Source organism: Frankliniella occidentalis, unplaced genomic scaffold (genome assembly GCF_000697945.3).
Source record: "Frankliniella occidentalis isolate FOCC.00 unplaced genomic scaffold, Focc_3.1 Scaffold210, whole genome shotgun sequence".
NCBI classification, from domain to species: domain Eukaryota; kingdom Metazoa; phylum Arthropoda; class Insecta; order Thysanoptera; family Thripidae; genus Frankliniella; species Frankliniella occidentalis.
The window spans coordinates 242037-247104 of record NW_026267336.1 but is presented as its reverse complement, the minus strand read 5'-3'; the positions used below and the strand labels follow the sequence as shown (position 1 = coordinate 247104).

At 58.6% G+C, this 5068-nt stretch overlaps 1 protein-coding gene across 1 annotated transcript in view; it reads left to right on the top strand.

Annotated features, from left to right (window-relative positions):
* LOC113209636 (chymotrypsin-C-like) overlaps positions 1-5068 on the top strand; it is a 25227-nt gene that overhangs the window by 14685 nt on the left and 5474 nt on the right. Inside the window, exon 5 of the transcript XR_008011746.1 lies at positions 3915-4084. The gene's annotated coding sequence lies outside the window, so the exon portion shown is untranslated. The remainder of the gene's footprint in view (positions 1-3914; positions 4085-5068) is intronic.

Here is a 5068-nt window from a genome sequence, read left to right as displayed (position 1 = left end):
CACGCACGCACGCACGCACGCACGCACGCACGCACGCACGCACGCACGCACGCACGCACGCACGCACGCACGCACGCACGCACGCACGCACGCACCGTCCCTGCTAATCGTGAGTCGTAGCAGCAAGAGTCCTGGTGGTGGGCGGGGCAGCTCTTGCCCTCTGAATTTGTCATACAAAAAGGCAAAAAGGGGGCCAAAACGAGATCATCTGGTCGGGAGGAGCAGAAGCCCGCCGGGCCGGCCCGGGCGACGACCCGTGTCGTGGCGTGGCGCCAAGAAGTAGTGATCTACTGCCGCTACCGCTACTATTGCTGCTGCTGCTGCTGCTACAGCTACTACTGCCGCTCGGGGCTGCCGCGCGGGAGGCGAACCAAATGCATCGGCACGACTGCGGGACGGGACGGTGGAGGTGAGAGAAGGGGGCAGGGAGGAGGAGGGAGGGGCAGTTAGGGGCTTGTAACGGACGGAACGAAAGTTATTTAGAGTCATTTCCCAGTGAGATTTAACCGAGTCCATGCCGCTCCTCTAGTGCTCTCTGGGGTGAAGCTCCGTTCTTCTGCTGGATTAAACCCGCGCGCACACACAAGTGTGGAGCACATGGTTCTGGCCCGGGCGGGGTAGGTGCGGGGGGTGGGGGGAGTGGGGGGAGGTAGGGTGGGAGAGAGGCGGACACACTCGCTTTGCGGTTCCTCCTCCCTCCCCCGCCCTACGGAGGGGATGACGCCGCCACTCCTTCCGACACAAAGCCCCCCACACTCAAGCACACCTGTTGGCCCGAGGTGGCGCCACGGTCGCGGGTACTCGCGGGTGCTCGCGGGTGCTCGCGGCGCGGCGGTTAGAGCGACCTTATCACGAGGCACACGACTGCGTTGTTGCAAAACTCGTTCGGCTCGGCTCCTCGCGGGGAGGCGCTCGCGGCGGCGGGTACGTGCTCGTCGTGTGTTGTACAGTAGTTCGGCGCGACGCGCAGGCGACGCCCGGGACCCAGCCGGCGGCGGCGGCGACACGAACGACGCCACACGGGGGACCCCTCGCCGAGGGACGCCGTGCGCTCACAGACTGAGCTGAGCGCGCGGGCCGGGTGGCGCTGGCGTGCTGGCGCAGGCCGCGGGGGCCACGGCGGGGCGGGGCAGGGCAGGGCCCCTCTGGGCCCCGGGCCCCGGCAGGGCGGCGCTCAGGCTCATCGGCAGCGCCGCGCCACGCCGGCTGCGGCCCGCGCACCGCGCCCCCACGCCCCCGCGGAGGAGGAGGGAGAGGCACGCCCCCGAGATGCAGCCGCCGGCCCCCTCGACCCGCGGCGGGGACACGCACACACGCACACACACGCACCTTGGCGCAGGGCGTGAGGTCCTAACGCCCCGAAAGATAGAGCCTCGTTTGCAGTAAATTTTCCGACACCTCGGTCCCCCTTCCTGTTGGAAGTAAAGTGACACACACAGACAGCAGAAAAGGGGGGGGGGGGCGTTGTTGTTGTTGTGTTAGTGCAACGTTTGTCGTTTGTTTTACAAAAGTATCGTATATCAGCCCCGTTGTCTCGCCGCGCTGCACCGCGGCCGCGGCCGACCGAAGAAAAAGCACTTGTGTGGACATAGCGTCCCGCCCCGGCCGCCACGCCCCGCCAGGAAACGACGTGTGGGTGGCACCAATCCTCCTATCTGTCCCTCCCCTTTCCCTCCCAAACCTCCCACCGACTTTCCTCCTCATTTGTTGTGTCGGAGGCGCTGAATGACTCTCTGACTCCTTCGGCGCTTTCTTGAAGCGTTCGCGCCGCTCTGCGCTGCGGGCGGCGCTGCAGTTTGAGGAACCGCGCTGTCGGGTGGGCGTGGGTGGTGCGGGGCGGGGCAGCAGCTCAATCGTCTCGGGCGTCGGCCAAGTGTCGATTGTCGGCCCCTAAAATTTGAAAGGCTTAAGTTACCGGTTCCAGAGCGGGACTGGTTTCCTATGAGCTTTACTGTTTTCAAAACGTCTGCTGATGGTCGGTGTGGGCCGTCGTAGTCTCCTTAGTGTGGGTGGGTCTCAATTTTCACCAAGAAAAACACGTTTATCTGAACTTTGCTGTTGCGGTGGGAGGGCCTAAGCGGCAGGCTATGGCCCTCATGCTGGACCACGCATGCGGGGCGGGGCGGGTCTGTCATTTCAACCTCACCCACGCGCACGCACGCACCACACACGCACGGGATAGAGAGAGAGAGGGAGAGAGAGACAGACAGACAGACAGACTGCCGCCGACCTTTAAAGAGAGTGGCTCATCCCCGCCCGCCATTACAGACCCACCAAATGACCCATAACAATGTAGCCGAGCAGAGCAGCAGCGCCAGGTTCGAGTCCCGCCCGCGGCGCCGTACTTTTTCTCTCATTCTCTGCACGCCGTGATGCCCGCACGTGACGGCATACACCCTGGCCCCCCGCGCGTCACTGCAGCATCCTGGTTTGGTCTTGTACAGGCAGGCGCCGCCGCCGTGGTCGCGGCCGGGCGGCTGCTGCAGCATAGCTCGTTTGCATAACGAATGGTACGCTCAGAATACAGTTTAGAATACAGAGCTGACGTCGTCGCACTGTTGTTGTTTTTTTTTAACACTTTTTGGGGTTTTGATTTTTAAGTGTACCGGGTCTGTTGGTGTTGGGGGACCAACCTCCGGACCGACTCCGACCAACTCTTTCCGCCCGCTCGGGAAAAAAATGATTGAATTTCAAGACCCGGTCTATGATCTTATGGAGAGCGCCATTGGCGTGCCAGACCAAGGCCTTGAAATTCGAGGTACTTTTTTGTAACGTGGACACGTGCCATATGGCCCGACGGCCTTAGTGAGTACTCAAACTGGCAGCACTGAGAGAGCGATGTCTTCTCTGATCCACCCGGTACCACGCCGTACGCGTACATGCAGAATTGGGTCGACATCTTGGTGTCATAGTCATTCATATGCGCTAAACATATAGAATTCTGAGATGCGGTTTCCATTCATGAACTCACAGGAAAGTGGAACCCTGCAACAACCATCGTATCGTAGACAAGGCACAACGGCACAACCATCAAATTATGTCAGCGGCAAAACTCGCAAGGTGGTGCCAACCACGAAATCTGCAAACACAACTATTTCTGCGTTTCGTATAGCTATTGGCACAACCATAATCTCCACGGTTGTCCGTAACCATACGAATGGTTGCTGTAGCGTAACTTTTTTGTGGTGGATCTGGAGCCGTGGGAAAACAAACTACTCTTTCATCTAGTTTACTACTTTGTAAGGCTGTTTCCCCTTAAAGTGACGAGGGTTTCTTCGAGCTCAAAGTCAAGGTATTACATGCCCCCGACCTATCACCACTCCTGCAGGTGACAGGCCGGCTAAGGTGGGCTGGCGTTGGCAGGCCGCGGCCAGACCCTTACGACGACGTCCCGCCGTTTTTTTTTTTTTGTATCGTCCTCTGCGGGGCCCATCATCACGACGGGCCCACAACTGCCGCGCGACGCTCTCGGACCGGAAGGAAGGAAGCGGTGCGCGACGGGTCGACACTCGTCGTGTGACTTGGCGCCGCTGTCAGCTGGGGTCCAGCCCCGGGTCCAGCCCCGGGTCCAGCCCAGCCTCCCTGCCGTTGATTTCTGCCGGCTCTTGCGTCACCCGGGCCGGGCCGGCGGGGCTGGACCCCGTGCTTATTGTGGTCAGGATGGCCAACCCCAAAGGGGCCGAGGGTTCACGGCGCCGCGGCCTGTTTCTTAACAACTTGGGATTCATAGCCGGCAGCAGGCGAGGCGCCCCACAATAATGCACTTTTGGAGTTATGAAAGTAGCGTAACAATTCGTATGGGTCACTTGTGATGAAACTGGCCGCAGCCTACTTTTGTGTTTCTTTCAGCTATTTATTGTCTCGTCGGTTTTCAAGGAAATTTTAAAGACGTGTTTTTGTCTGTCTGGAAACAGCTTGCAGTTCAGTCATCGGATACAAACCGAACCGGGGCAAAATCGAGCAGCCTTGGATGAGCAGTTCTCACTGACTACTACGAAGTCCGTCCCGCATCGTGTGGCAGCTCCCTTCCTCTCGGCTTGGCTGTTCTATTGGCTTACCTGCGAGAAACAAAAGAAATGCCGAGGTTAGTAATGGACAGACTCATAAACAGGTCTCAGGCAATACAGTGCAAGTACTTTGTATGTTCCACACCTGTACAAAGCAAAGCTTGCCCCGAGGAGACGCACGACGCGTGTCACTTTTACTATTTCAACGAGCAGTGGCTATTCGTAGATTCCCTAGGGATTCCCGCACAAATGCGCATAACTTAGTGTAAACCGAGCCACGCATAATTTCACACTTCTCGCTTTATTAGCCGTGTACGCGGTGCGTACGCGCGCCTCCCAGCTCGACCTTTCCGTCATGTTTGATACCTTTATTATTCCCCTCCTCATCACCTCCGTCGTCATTACTATTCAAGCGTCTCGCCTGGCGCTACGCCTAGCTGCAGACACCTCCCAGGGCGGCGCCAAGGCTGCTCCAGTCTCTACAAGGAAAAGTGCACAAACGTGCCAGCCATGTCACACACTCATTTGAATGGGGAAGGTACACTTCTTTTAATATTTTGCACACACTTGTGTATTTGCGGTTTGTGTGACACGTTAGTTACAGTTTCGTTTGTGACATTTTGGTTCTGGTTCGCACTTTTGAGTGTTTTGGAAGTGACTCGTTTCTATTTTAAGAACGACTGGATGGGCTGGTGCTCTACATTACGTCATGTAAGGCATCTTTGTCCCGCATTAGCTAAAGTATACCAGACTCACACTTGATGCATGTTGTGGGGCGTGGCGGGGTGGGGTGGGGCGTGGTCGGCTGGGGTGCAAGGCGCGTGAAACAGGTTGCGTTTACCAGACATACTCCGCGCTCGGGCGCGTGCGGCGCGGAACCCATACCCAAGGCCTTCCCTGTCGCTCCCGCACGCTTAGACCTTTCTCTGTCTCTTTCCCTCTCTGTCTTCCTCTCTCCGCCTCGGTAGCTCTGCCCCCTGACCGCCGTAACGCTTTGACACAACCACCTGTTACGGGCTCCCGTCTCGTCCATCCCGGCTGGACGTGGTGTCGCCCCCCCC